The sequence below is a fragment of the Oncorhynchus mykiss genome, chromosome 4 (genome assembly GCF_013265735.2).
Source record: "Oncorhynchus mykiss isolate Arlee chromosome 4, USDA_OmykA_1.1, whole genome shotgun sequence".
Taxonomy (NCBI): Eukaryota; Metazoa; Chordata; class Actinopteri; order Salmoniformes; family Salmonidae; genus Oncorhynchus; species Oncorhynchus mykiss.
The window spans coordinates 32,748,747-32,764,855 of NC_048568.1; positions in this window are offsets into that span (position 1 = coordinate 32,748,747).

Below are 16,109 nucleotides of genomic sequence, written 5' to 3' on the forward strand. Positions count from 1 at the left end.
GCCTTGACAGGAAGCCAGTGTAGGGAGGCTAGCACTGGAGTAATATGATACAAATGTTTGGTTCTAGTCAAGATGCTAGCAGCCGTGTTTAGCACTAACTGAAGTTTATTCAGTGCTTTATCCTGGTAGCCGGAAAGTAGAGCATTGCAGTAGTCTAACCTAGAAGGGACAAAAGCATGAATACATTTTTCTGCATCAGTTTTGGACAGAAAGTTTCTGATTTTTGCAATGTTACGTAGATGGAAAAAAGCTGTCCTTGAAACAGTCTTGATATGTTCATCAAAAGAGAGATCAGGGTCCAGAGTAACGCTGAGGTCCTGCACAGATTTATTTGAGACGACTGTACAACCATCAATATTAATTGTCAGATTCAACAGAAGATCTCTTTGTTTCTTGGGACCTAGAACAAGCATCTCTGTTTTGTCTGAGTTTAAAAGTAGAACATTTGCAGCCATCCACTTCCTTATGTCTGAAACACAGGCTTCCAGGGAGGGCAATTTTGGGGCTTCACCATGTTCCATCGAAATATACAGCTGTGTGTCATCTGCAAAGAAGTGAAAGTTAACGTTTTGTTTCCGAATGACATCACCAAGAGGTAAAATATATATTGAAAACAATAATGGTTCTAAAACGGAGGAACACAGAGGAACACTGAAATTTACAGTTGATTTGTCAGAGGACAAACCATCCACAGAGACAAACTGATTTATTTTCGACAAATAAGATCTAAACCAGGCCAGAACTTGTCCGTGCAGATCAATTTGGGTTTCCTATCTATTCAAAAGAATGTGGTGATTCATGGTATCAAAAGCAGCACTAGGGTCTAGGAGGGCAGATACAAAGCCTCGGTCCGACGCCATTAAAAGGTAATTTACCACCTTCACAATTGCAGTCTCAGTGTTATGATGGGGTCTAAAATCAGACTGAAGCGTTTCGATTACATTGCTTGTCTTTAGGAAAGCAGTGAGTTGCTGTGCAACAGCTTTTTCAAAAGATTTTGAGAGGAATGGGAGATTCGATATATGCCGATAGTTTTTTATATTTTCTGGGTCATGGTTGGGCTTTTTCAAGAGAGGCTTTATTACTGCCCCTTTTAGTGAGTTTGGTACACATCCGGTGGATAGAGAGCCGTTTATTATGTTCAACATAGGAGGGCCAAGCACAGGAAGCAGCTCTTTCAGTAGTTTAGTTGGAATAGGGTCCAGTATGCAGCTTGAAGGTTTAGAGGCCATGATTATTTTAATCAATGTGTCAAGAGATATAGTATTAAAAAACTTGAATCCCTTGATCCTAGGTCCTGGCAGAGTTGTGCAGACTCAGGACTACTGAGCTTTGGAGGAATACGCAGAGTTAAAGAGGAGTCATTAATTTGTTTTCTAATTATCAGGATCTTTTTCTCAAAGAAGTTCATGAATTTATCACTGCTGAAGTGAAAGCCATCCTCTCTTGGGGAATGCTGCTTTTTAGTTAGCTTCGCGACAGTATCAAAAATAAATTGTTCTTATTTTCCTCAATTAAGTTAGAAAAATAGGATGATTGAGCAGCAGTGAGGGCTCTCCGATACTGCACGGTGCTGTCTTTCCAAACTAGTCAGAAGACTTCCAGTTTGGTGTAGAGCCATTTCCGTTCCAATTTTCTGGAAGCTTGCTTCAGAGCTCGGGTATTTTCTGTATACCAGGGAGCTAGTTTCTTATGACAAATGTTTTTGTTGATAGGGGTGCAACTGCATATAGGGTATTGCGCAAGGTTAAACTGAGTTCCTCATTTAGGTGGTTACCTGATTTTTATACTCTGACATCCTTGGGTAGGTGGGAAGAGACTGGAAGGGCATTTGGGAATCTTTGGGTTGTCCGAGAATTTATAGCACGACTTTTGATGATCCTTGGTTGGGGTCGAGCATATTATTTGTTGCGATTGCAAATGTAATAAACAGGTGGTCCAGGATAGTTCAGGATTATGAGGAAAAACATTAAAATCCACAACATTTATTCCATGGGACAAAACTAGGTCCAGAGTATGACTGTGGCAGTGAGTAGGTCCGGAGACATGTTGGACAAAACTCACTGAGTCGATGATGGCTCCGAAAGTCTTTTGGAGTGGGTCTGTGGACTTTTCCATGTGAATATTAAAATCACAAAAAAATTGAATATTATCTGCCATGTCTACAAGGTCAGATAGGAATTCAGGGAACTCAGTGAGGAATGCTGTATATGGCCCAGGAGGCCGGTAAACAGTTCCTATAAAAAGTGATTGAGTTGGCTGAATAGATTTCATGACGAGAAGCTCAAAAGACGAACATGTCGGGGGGGGGGTTTGTAAATTGAAATTTGCTATCGTAAATGTTAACAACACTTTGCGGGATGCCCGGGGGATATGGTCACTAGTGTAACCAGTAGGTGAGGCCTCAATTAACACAGTAAATTCATCAGGCATAAACCATGTTTCAGTCAGGCCAATCACATCAAGATTATGATCAGTGATTAGTTCATTGACTATAACTGCCTTGGAAGTGAGGGATCTAACATTAAGTAGCCCTATTATTTCAATAATGGCAGGAATGGAGGAGGTCTAAATTCCAGTGAGATTGCTAAGGTGAACACCGCCATGTTTAGTTTTGCTCAACTGAGCTGACTACACTGACTGTGCTAGTGGCAGACTCCACTAAGCTGGCAGGCTGGCTAACAGCCTGCTGCCTGGCCTGCACCCTATCTAATTGTGGAGCTAGGGGAGTTAGAGCCCTTTCTATGTTCGTAGATAAGACGAGAGCACCCCTCCAGCTAGGATGGAGTCCGTTACTCCTCAACAGGCCAGGCTTGGTCCTGTTTGTGGGTGAGTCCCAGAAAGAGGGCCAATTATCTACAAATTCTATCTTTTGAGAGGGGTAGAAAACAGTTTTCAACGTGCGATTGAGTTGTGAGACTCTGCTGTAGAGCTCATCACTCCCCCTAACTGGGAGGGGGCCAGAGACAATTACTTGATGCCGACATCTTTCTAGCTGATTTACACACTGAAGCTATGTTGCGCTTGGTGACCTCTGACTGTTTCATCCTAACATCGTTGGTGCCGACGTGGATAACAATATCCCTATACTCTCTACACTCGCCAGTTTTAGCTTTAGCCAGCACCATCTTCAGATTAGCCTTAACGTCAGTAGCCCTGCCCCCTGGTAAACAGTGTATGATCGCTGGATGACACAGCCCTCCATGAGAAAATAAGTAATTTGGGCTTGCGAGTGGGGAACTTGTTTGATTCCATCCAAGAGGTCTTGTAAAATAGATCAATACTAATTAGGACGCATTTAACCTTTCTAGCGCAGGGGTTCCGCTAGCGGAACACCTCGACAACATTCCGCTGAAAAGGCAGCAGGCGAAATTCTAAAATATTTTTTCTAAATATGTAACTTTCACACATTAACAAGTCCAATACAGCAAATTAAAGATACACATCTTGTTAATCTACCAATCATGTCCGATTTCAAAAATGCTTTACAGCTAAAGCACAACATATGTTGGATTAACGCCAAGTTGAAAAAACAGGCATTTTTCCAGCTCCAAAGATAGGAGTTACAAAAAGCAGAAATGTAGATCAAATTAATCACTAACATTTTATGATCTTCATCAGATGACACTCATAGGACATCATGTTACACAATATACACAATATACAATATACATATTTTGTTCGATAATGTGCATATTTATATCCCAAAATCTCAGTTTACATTGGCGCCTTATGTGCAGTGATGTTTTGATTCCAAAACATCCGGTGATTTTGCAGAAATACTAATAATAAACATTGATAAAAGATACTAATGTTATTCACAGAATTAAAGATAGAGAGAATTCCTTTGTCTTCAGAAAAAGCACTGGAACGCGAGGTAACTGTTGGGAGCTCGCGTCATGAGACCGAGGCACTATGCCAGACCACTGACTCAAACAGGTCTCTTGAGCCCCTCCTTTATAGTAGAATCCTCATTCAAGTTTCAAAAGACGGTTGACATCTAGTGGAAGCCCTATGAAGTGCAACCTCATCCATATCTTAATGTGTACTCGGTAGACCAAGCTTTGAAAAACTACAAACCTCAGACGTCCCACTTCCTGGTTGGATTTTTCTCAGGTTTTTTCGCCAGCCATATGAGTTCTGTTATACTCACAGACATCATTCAAACAGTTTTAGAAACTTCAGAGTGTTTTCTATCCAATACTAATAATAATATGCATATATTAGCATCTGGGACAGAGTAGGAGGCAGTTCACTCTGGGCACGCTATTCATCCAAAAGTGAAAATGCTGCCACCTATTCCAAAAAGGTTCATGGTCTCTGAAGGAACTCTTCCTCTTCCTCTCGTTCAAGACAAAGTCCAGTTGATCCAAACAACACAGACATTTGGCTCAATAAATTGTTTGCAGCACAGCTCCTACATCCCAACCAAACCAAATCATGATTCCCAGCAACAGCAATTATCTTCTATTTGACAGATGAACAAACCCCTTCACCCCAAACAGAGTAGAGAAGAGACCTATTACAAAATCTAACAAGAACTAAAATGACTGTCTCCGTTGATTTCCCAGGCATATGTGTGGGTCACAGGGAAACAGAGTGAGAAGGTGAGTCCTGTTCAGACATAACACGGAGACACGGACTTCCTAATGGAGCGAAGCTACAATTAACCTACCCTGCATCTGCTCCTGTGATCTCGGGGCCTTCCGTTGTCTGAAGTCTGGTCATGTCCTGCTCCCACCACACACCTGCTACCAGCTAGCAGCTACAGTGCCTGCAAGCCCAGTCAAAAGCACTCCACTTTGGGCCAACACTTTTCACCACTCACACCTGCTATCTGCTGTGTGCTCGTACCCACATTATCTCGTACCCACATTATCTCGTACCCACATTATCTCGTACCCACATTATCTCGTACCCACATGATCTCGTACCCACATTATCTCATACCCACATTATCTCGTACCCCTGCACATGGACTCGGTACTGGTACCTCTTGCATATAGCAAAGTTATCATTCCTCATTATGTATTTATTATTACTTGTTTTACTTTTCGATTATTTCTCTATTTTCTTTCTCTCTGCATTGTTGGGAAGGGCTCATAAGTAAGCATTTCACTGTTAGTCCTCAACTGTTGTTTATGAAGCATGTGACAAGTGCAAATGTATTTGAATTGATGCTATACAGTATGCTACCTGCAAGCCCAGCATAGAGATGTGCTAGAGAGCTCATGTCCTATCTTTGCAATGGCCGCTTCTGTGACAGAAAGGGAATCCTCTATCCAACTCTATGAAGCCTGGTCAATAACTCATCAATATGAGCCAGCAGATCTTCTACCTGCTACTGACTACAGTATCTGGGATGCCAATCGATACCTTTCCTGTGGATCTTTCAGTGGACGAATAGGTTACAAAAGGCACCGGTGATTTGTTTGCAATGTACATAGCAACAAGCACCACTTAATACAGGCAACATTGCTTCTTCCAATTGATGTCAACATTTAACCTCGGGAGCAATGTTGACATCAAGACATAAGCAGCATCCTAGTGAATAATTGCTTTTTAGAATAATTTAATCTAATCTAATAATAATAATCTACTTTCAATTTTCTATTGAAAGACGGATGGTGAAATCTCAAATTTCTCAATAGGCTATCTCTGAGAGAAATAAAATGGGTCATGTTGTTTCAGATGATGCTGAGACGTATTATAATTTGCACCCATGCCTACACACACACAAACAGACAGACAGACAGACAGACACACACACACACACACACACACACATACACACACACACAACAGTATGGGTGGAATAACAATGGCGATTCAGCCAGAGAACCTCAGTGTAATCTCCCGCTGGCCATAGGAGTCAATGTTCCGGCTCACTCCGTCACTGACACTGTCCAAACAATCAGTCACCCTGTCCAAACATGCTAATCCACAGACTTCATCCTTATTCCCACACAAATTGACCCTGCCTCTCTGCCAGTTAATGTTTCTGTCTCTCTCACTCTCTCTCTTCATCTCCCGCAGGGATGGCTAAACTTTACTTCCACCTCACACACACACACACACACACACACACACACACACACACACACACACACACACACACACACACACACACACACACACACACACACACACACACACACACACACACACACACACACACACACACACACACGCACACACACACACACACACACACACAGACGTACAAATCCCCAGAGCCCAAGGCCTAGTCCTGTGGCTGCATGTGTTATCTAACACAGCTACATCACTCTAGATCAGTGGGAACCAGCCCATTACACGTTTAAGACCTGTGGAATTCACATCAATGGCAGCTGGAGAGAATACTTCAAGGTGAACATACACTATGTATACAAAAGTATGTGGACACCCCTTCAAATGAGTGGATTTGGCTATTTTAGCCACACCCATTGCTGACAGGTGTACAAAATCGAGCTCACCGCCATGCTCTCCATAGACAAACATTGGCAGTAGAATGTCCTCGGTTGCAACACTCACTACCGAGTTCCAAACTGCCTCTGAAAGCAATGTAAGCACAAGAACTGTTCGTCAGAAGCTTCATGAAATGGGTTTCCATGGCCGATCAGCCACACACAAACCTAAGATCACCATGTGCAGTGCAAAGCATCGGCTGGAGTGGTGTTAAGCTCATTGGACTATGGAGCAGTGGAAATGGAGTGATGAATCACGCTTCACCAGTTTGGTGGAGGATGAATAATGGTCTGGGGCTGTTTTCATGGTTTGGGCTAGGCCTCTTAGATCCAGTGAAGGGAAATCTTAATGATACAACATCCAATGACATTCTAGACGATTCTGTGCTTCCACTTTGTGGCAACAGTTTGGAAGGCCCTTTCCAGTTTCAGCATGACAATGCCCTCGTGCACAAAGCGAGGTCAATACAGAAATGGTTTGTCGAGATCGGTGTGGAAGAACTTGACTGGCCTCCACAGAGCCCTGACCTCAACTCCATCAAACAACTTTGGGATGAATTGGAATACTGACTGCGAGTCGGGCCTAATCGCTCAACATCAATGCCCAAACTCACTAAGTCTCTTGTGGCTGAACGAAAGCAAGTCCCCGCAGCAATGTTCCAACATCTAGTGGAAAGCCTTCCCAGAAGAGTGGAAGCTGTTATAGCAGCAACGGTTGGACCAACTCCATATTAATTCCCATGATTTTCAAATGAGTTATTCGAGATGTACTTTTGGTCATGTAGTGTATCTTCAATTTATAAGTAAACCAGGTAAGAAAGAACCAGGGGTTGGAGGCAGTTCAGGGAAGAAAACCAAAAACTGGAAAATAACATTTTACAAGGAACAGAAACAGAACCGGGAACGAAAGTCATCCATACTGTTCTGGAACAGAATCGTTATTTTAAGCTAGGGGGCACTATTTTTATGTTTGGAAAAATAACGTTCCCAAAGTAAACAGCCTATTTCTCAGGACCAGATGCTAGAATATGCATATAATTGACAGATTAGGATAGAAAACACTCTAACGTTACCAAAACTGTCAAAATATTGTCTGTGAGTATAACAGAACTAATATTGAAGGCGAAACCCTGAGAAAAATCAAACCAGGAAGTGGCTTCTATTTTGAAAACTCCATGTTCCATAGCCTCCCATTGCTCCATTTAAAGGGATATCAACAAGATTCCTTTTCCTATCGCTTCCTCAAGGTGTCAAAAGTCTTCAGACATAGTTTCAGGCTTTTTATTTTGAAAAATTAGCCAGAACAAGTGGTCACATGAGTTTTGCTCGCGCAACAGAGTTTGGATAGGTATTGCTTTTCCCTCTCCTACTGTGAAAGACATTTGCGGTTGATATATTATCGATTATATATTTTAAAAACAACCTGAGGATTGATTATAAAAAACTTTTGACATGTTTCTGTGGACATTACGGATATTATTTGGAATTTGTCTGCGTTGTCGTGACCGCTCTTTCCTGTGGATTTCTGAACATAATGCGCCAAACAAACTGACGTATTTTGGATATTAAAATAATCTTTATGGAACAAAAGGAACATTTGTTGTGTAACTGGGAGTCTCGTGAGTGAAAACATCCGAAGATCATCAAAGGTAAGCGATTCATTTGATTGCTTTTCTGATTTTCGTGACCAAGCGACCAGATGATAAGTGTACTTAATGTTTTGTCATGCGATCAATAAACTTACACAAACGCTTGGATTGCTTTTGCTGTAAAGCATAATTTCAAAATCTGAGACGACAGGAGGATTAACAAACGGCTAAGCTGTGTTTTGCATATTGCACTTGTGATTTCATGAATATTAATATTTTTAGTAATATTATTTGACTGAGGCGCTATGCTATTCAGCCGTTGCTGATGACAATTATCCCGCTTAAGGGATGGGTAGCGTCAAGAAGTTAAAAGCATCTCAACCTGTTAATAATGTTATTTTACATTCCAGGCATTTTTGCTAGTCCCACAAAAAATTTTAACAAAGCGCCTATGCAAAGTCCTCACTCTGCCACTCAGAAAGGTATTCCAGTGCCTTCCTGCAAGCTGAAAATATTTGCCAGTGAGTGTGCATGTCTAGGCTACTTGCCCCTCCACCCTCAGAAGCATAGGCTACTGTACTGACGTTACAAGCAATTCAGAAGAGAGGGAGAGATACAACTTTTACTCCCTCAATTATGGATTCACTTGTTCAAAGCTAGTTAAGGACACTATAGGGCTAGTTATCATGTTTCACATTGGAATTATTAAGTACAAAAAGGTAAGATGTGTTTTTAACTCTGGTGCTGGTCTACACACAAGCTTGTTAGCTAGCTTTCTCAAACAACATTCAAAGTTCCTCCATAGAAGCAGCTCCTCCTAGGTGTAATTCTGTGGACGTAATTCAGATAATTCATATCATAAGAACATGCCGGCGCTTCAGGACTCCTTTTCAACCCTCTTTGGCTCTCTCCCCACATGCAAAATTTCAGTCGCATCTTGCGGCATAGGCTACACTTGTCTGTCGATCACGCGTGTAAACAACTAGCTTGTCTGCTCTATCCTCACTGATTGGTGAAGTCATTGAATGAGCTAAATGTAAAAACAGCTGTTTACATAGGTTTAAAAAGGAACAGAGTGGAATGATATAAAACTCTGTTTTCTGTTTCGAACTGGTTCTGAACTTTATTTTGCTGGTCGGTGGAACGAAACAAAAAAATAGGGGTTCAGTTCAGAACAAAACGATTTGATAATAAGACTATATCAAATTAACACGTTTAGTGGTATGATGTATTTACAAAAGTTTAGTAATGTTCTAGTTAGTCTTTTCATGTACATAAATGTTTGAATAATCTTTCATTATAATGTGAGCACTATGACATCAGTCGAACTGTAGCATCTGTGGTTTCTTCAACCCTCTCTTCAATTTTTTCAGTGTCGTTTGACTCTCACAACAACTCTCACAACAGCAACAGCCTCTGTCCCTACAGTCTGTTCATGAGGTGGCACTGGGCTGACAAGCCTTTGTTTCCTGTCCCTTTGTTTCAACATCACAATGTGGCAGAAGTTCCTCCATGTTTCAGGAGGTTTTGTTTGCCTTTTCCAGGAAAGGGACAGCCAGAGAGGCTTTTCGAACTAGGATGTGTGTGCATATACTGGCTTAAATCTCCAGTACAAATTTACTGACACTGTTGTATGGTTGGAGTGTGGACAAAGAGAATGTGTGTGATGATGTTTAGACTTTAGCATCTAGTTGAGAGCGGAGTGAATCTGTGGAGAAGAGTGGAGAAGGGTGGAGAAGAGTGGATAAGGGTGGAGAAGAGTGGAGAAGGGTGGAGAAGGGGTGGTAGATTCGGGGAATCATGCACCTATATTATTAGGGATTTTCAATTTCAAAGTCTTTGAATTTGTTCTTTATAAAGGCAACAACTTCCTGTGCTTTTATCAGCCTACACATTTATGAAATGAATAAAGAAGACTTTGAAATTGAAAATCCCTAAATAATATAGGTGGTCTCCTCTCTTCTCCACTCGTCTCCACTCTTCTCCACATCTTCACTCCGATCTCAACTAGATGCCTCTTAAAGTGACATAAGACTATTTTTAGCTATCGTTAGCTAGCAACTTTATGTAGATTGACACTCACAGGAAGTCAAATCAATACAGGGGTTTTTGTATTTCTGCGGCTGGCTGTGATAACAGTAGTTCAGTGGTGGGCGATGCTTTGACTTTGCCGTTGACTTCCAATTCCTGTGTGGGAGGAGGGAGATGAAATGATACAGAGAGTGGGGATAATAAGAGAGAGTGAGAGTGAGAGAGGGAGAGGGAGAGAGAGAAAGAGAGAGAGAGAGTAGAATGAGAGATAGAGAGAGAGGGAGAGGGAGAGAGCGAGAGCGAGAGAGGAGAATGAGAGAGAGTGAGAGAGAGCGAGAGAGAGAGAGCGAGAGCGAGAGAGAGAGAGAGAGAGAGAGAGAGAGAGAGAGAGAGAGAGAGAGACGAGCAAGCAAAAGAAAGACAGCTGCTCGATTCACTTCCACACGATGTTGTATCTGCGTGGGCCTTGCTTGTTTGTCTCTGTTCCGACAGGGAGAAGGTGCCTGGGGAGAAGACGCCTGTGGTCAGATGTCACCTGCCCCCTCAACACCTTTGATGCATGGCCTTTATACCCACTGAGTCTGAAAGAGGAAAGAGGGAAACAAGGGAGGAGAGGAGGGGGATGTTGAAGATTTGTCAATAAAGAAAAAGTGAGAGAGGCGATTGCGTGACTGTGACCTTGCAGAGGAAGAGGAAACTAATTTCTCTCCAGTTTGGACCTAGCAGGAGAACAAGCACCTGCCACCTAAATAAATCATTAAGGAAACTTCATTCTCAGGAGGCTTGGAGAGCTCTAGTCTTATTTATATTTAAAAGGAAGGGAGTCTTATCATAGGTAGGCTAGCCCCGTGCCGCTCCTCTTGAGCGCTATTAAAATATCTAATTTGGAGGGATGTGTAGATGGCATTGCCCTGCATGACGACTGCCAAATCTATAAAAAGAAAATTATGAGGCCTTTAAAAAACTTACGCTGCACCTTAATTAACCATCAGTCTTAGGTAGTATAAGGGAAGCGATAGAGGGTGAGTGGGAGGGAGGGAGAGAGAGGAGAAGTACAAAGAAGCTGAAGCAGCCTAATCAAGCATTTACCTAATCTGGTCATAGTAAAGAGGGGAGCAGGAGCAGTATTCTTGATTTACCATCAGGTGGTGTTCTGAGATCTGCACAAAGAGGAATTATTTTCATTTGTAAAGCGGTCAAAGAGAGAAGACTAAAGTGATGATCTTTCACAGCGGGTTGAACTGAGGCATCAAAGCCGAGTTTGTGTGTTTGTTGATACCAGGAGAACTGTCTCTCTCTCTCTGTGTATATGTTGATACCAGGACGACTGTCTCTCTCGCTGTGTTTGTTGATACCAGTTGGACTGTCTCTTTCTCTGTGTTTGTTGATACCAGGAGGACTGTCTCTTTCTCTGTGTTTGTTGATACCGGGAGGACTGTCTCTCTCACTCTTTGTGTTCGTTGACACCAGGAGGACTGTCTCTTTCTCTGTGTTTGTTGATACCAGGAGGACTGTCTCTCTGTGTGTTTGTTGATACCAGGAGGACTGTCTCTCTATGTGTGTTTGTTGATACCAGTAGGACTGTCTCTCTCTCTGTGTTTGTTAATACCAGGAGGACTGTCTCTTTCTCTGTGTTTGTTGATACCAGGACGACTGTCTCTTTCTCTGTGTTTGTTGATACCAGGAGGACTGTCTCTCTGTGTGTTTGTTGATACCAGGAGGACTGTCTCTCTATGTGTGTTTTTTGATACCAGTAGGACTGACTCTCTCTCTCTGTGTTTGTTGATACCAGGATGACTGTCTTTCTGTGTGTTTGTTGATACCAGGAGAACTGTTTCTCTGTGTGTTGGTTGATACCAGGAGGACTGTCTCACTCTCTGTGTTTGTTGATATCAGGACGACTGTCTCTCTCGCTGTGTTTGTTGATACCAGGAGGACTGTCTCTTTCTCTGTGTTTGTTGATACAAGGAGGACTGTCTCTCTTTGTTTGTTGATACCAGGAGGACTGTCTCTTTCTCTGTGTTTGTTGATACCAGACGGACTGTCTCTATCTCTGTGTGTTTGTTGATACCAGGAGGACTGTCTCTCTCGCTGTGTTTGTTGATACCAGGAGGGCTGTCTCTTTCTCTGTGTTTGTTGATACCAGGAGGACTGTCTCTTTCTCTGTGTTTGTTGATACCGGGAGGACTGTCTCTCTCACTCTTTGTGTTCGTTGATACCAGGAGGACTGTCTCTCTGTGTGTTTGTTGATACCATGAGGACTGTCTCTCTCTGTGTGTGTTTGTTGATACCAGGACAACTGTCTCTTTCTCTGTATTTGTTGATACCAGGAGGACTGTCTCTCTCGCTGTGTTACTTGATAACAGTAGGACTGTCTCTCTCTCTCTCTGTTTGTCGATACCAGGACGACTGTCTCTCTCTGAGTGTGTTTGTCGATACCAGTAGGACTGTCTCTCTCTGTGTGTTTTTTGATACCAGGAGGAATGTCTCTCTCTCTGTGTTTGTTGATACCAGGACGACTGTCTCTCTCTGTGTGTTTGCAGTCTGTCAGGGTGTATTGTGTTCCTGCTGTTGCTCCAAATGAAAGCGGAAGAGCTGCAGATGGAACATACACTACATCACCAAAAGTATGTGGACACCTGCTCGTCGAACATCTCATTCCAAAATCATGGGAATTAATATGGAGTTGGTCCCCCCTTTTCAGCTATAACAGCCTCCAATCTTTTGGGAAGGCTTTCCACTATTGCAGCAGGGACTTGCTTCCATTCAGCCACAAGAGCAACAGTTTCGGGCACTGATGTTGGGCAATTAGACCTGGCTCACAGTTGGTGTTCCAATTCATCCCAAAGGTTTTCGATGGGGTTGAGGACAGGGCTCAGTGCAAGCCGGTCAAGTTCTTCCACACCGATCTCGACAAACCATTTCTGTATGGACCATGCTTTGTGCACGAGGGCATTATCATGCTGAAACAGGAAAGGACCTTCACCAAACTGTACCACCAAGTTGGAAGCATAGAATCATCTAGAATGTCCTTGTCTGTTGTATTGTTAAGATTTCTCTTCACTGGAACTAAAGAGGCCTAGCCCGAACAATGAAAAACAGGCCCATACCATTATTCTTCCTCCACCAAACTTTACAGTTGACACTATGCATTGGGGCAGGTAGCTCTCTCCTGGCATCCGCCAAACCCAGATTCGTCTGTCGGACTGCCAGATGGTGAAGTGTGATTCATCATTCCAGGAAAAAGCATTTCCACTGCTCCAGAGTCCAATGGTAGTGAGCTTTACACCACTTCACCCAACGCTTGGTATTGCGCATGGTGATTTTAGGCTTTTGTACAGCTGCTCGTCCATGGAAACCCATTTCATGAAGTTCCCGATGAACAGTTTTTGTGCTGCCGTTGCTTCCAGAGGCAATTTGGAACTCGGGAGTGAGTGTTGCAACCGCGCTTCAACCCTCGGCGGTCACATTCTGTGAGTTTCTGTGGCCCACCACTTCATGACTGAGCCGTTGTTGCTCCTAGACGTTTCCACAATAACAGCACTTACAGTTGACTGGGGCAGCTCTAGCTGGGCAGAAATTTGATGAACTGACTTGTTGACAAGGTGGCGTCCTATGATGGTGTCACATTGAAAGTCACTGAGCTCTTCAGTAAGTCCATTCTACTGCCAATGTTTGTCTATGGAGATTGCATGACTGTGTGCTCGATTTTATACACATGTCAGCAACGGTTATGGCTGAAATAGCCGAATCCACTAATTTGAAGCGGTGTCCACATACTTTTGTATATATAGTGTACATGATGCTGTTGGACAAATATGAAGGTCAGCATTCAGTCTGGGAAGGATAGTGAAGATATAGTTTTGGTATTGAAGCAGTGGTCTGACAAAGCATCTACAGCCCCATTCTCCAGCCAATTCAACCCAAACTTGCCATCTTGCCATTCCTACAACAGGACTCTCCCCTGACCTTGGCCTACTCACTGATTCTTCTCCATCCAATCCAATGATATTTCCCAATATTTGACTTCCCAATGGAACCATCTCTTACCGCTTTGCTCCTCACACACACAACACACCATACAGACTGTCTCTGGGAGTGACTCTTCGGTTCAAGCCAGACAACCACAATAAAGAGAACCACCTGACACCATCAAAGAAACCAGACCCTTAGATACACACACACACACAAACACACACATGTATATGCATGCACACACACATGCACACACATGCATGTCAGATCCCCCCCAGACAGAGAATCAGACAGACAGACAGAGAATCAGACAGGGAGGGAGGGAGGGAGGGAGGATAAAAGACAAATGAAGAATTGAATTGAGCTGTAGCTTCAGGCCAAAGGGATTAGTATGGCAGACCTCTGAGGGGGATCTCTCTCTCTCTGCGGCCTCGCCTCTATACCCCAGCCTGCTTTCTCTGTCCATTAATAACACTGCATATGAAGGGGAAAACATATTAAAGACATCAATAAATGTCATTAGAATCGAAGAGGATGCGAGTGACCTCATTTGAAATGGTAACTCAGAGTCGCAGTGGTGCACCATGGGAATATGCGTGTTCCTCCAGTACTAACATGGAACTTAGAATTATTATTTCATTCTGTCTTCACGACACCCAGGTCCAAATGATGTCATCCTCGCTCAGAGGGCAGTCAGGGAAAGTTACAATCCCCGGCATATGAGGATGCAGCAAGATGGAAAATATGCCATAATGGGTTTCTAAATACTGTGCCAGTATGGTTCTGTGTTTTTATAATTAGCTACATATTACATTTCCCCCTCATTTCATCAACTCTCAAAACAATGTGACATCAATTTGGCAATTGATTAAAAAAGTTCAGGGTGAATCCTCAAGGTATTTCCATCCATGCAAAACTGATGTGGTTATTCATTCAAACCAAACTTCAGGTTGTGTAGGCCTACATAGCTCATAGACTACATCAAATCCAAACAAAGAAATAAAACCATTACTAGACATTATCATTCAGCATTTCCAGGCTGCTAAGTGCAGCCAGAGGACCTTTAGCTAGCCAGCAATGACCTCAGGATTGCTCCCCCGTTCTCACCCCCACCTCTCTCTCCCCCCTCTCTCTGTCTGCCAGGAATGAGTAGGTGTGGGTGTGTGTGTGTGTGTGTGTGTGTGTATGCGTGCGTGGGTGCGTGCGGGCGTGTGCATGTGAGAACACAACATCACAACACAGATGTGGCTAACCTAGCATCGGACCTGGGTTGAACAAGCATGCTTTCTTTCAAATACTTTATGGGCTTGATTTAAGTGTTAGCACTTTTGGAACTATTCTTTTCCCTCACAGTACTGAACTATGAAAAGTGCAATGAAATAGATTATTTGTTCAATTCAACATCTGGCATGAGGGGACACAGAGCAATACATCACATGAACAATTGGGACTTTTGTCTTTTGACAGGGTTATTTATCGTGTGGGTTTTAATAAGACTGTTATTTAGCAGCTAAGACTGTTGTTTAACAGCAAAATCCAGGCTGAAAAAAATCCAGGTTGAATCAATCCATGCTGAATAAATAAATCCACGTTGAATAAATCCAGGCTGAATAAATCCAGGTTGAATAAATCCAGGTTGAATGAATCAATGTTGAATAAATCCATGTTGAATAAATCCATGTTGAATAAATCCACGTTGAATAAATCCAGGTTGAATAAATCCAGGTTGTATAAATCCAGGTTGAATGAATCAATGTTGAATAAATCCATGTTGAATAAATCCATGTTGAATAAATCCATGTTGAATAAATCCATGTTGAATAAAATCCATGTTGAATAAAATCCATGCTGAATAAATCCAGATTGAAAAAATGCAGGCTGAATCAAATCAATGTTGAATAAAATCAGTGCTGAATTAAATCAATGCTGAATAAAAATCCATGTTGAATAAATCCAGGTTGAATAAATCAATGCTGAATAAATCAATGCTGAATAAAATCAATGCTGAATAAAATCAATGTTGAATGAAATCAATGTTGAATAAATC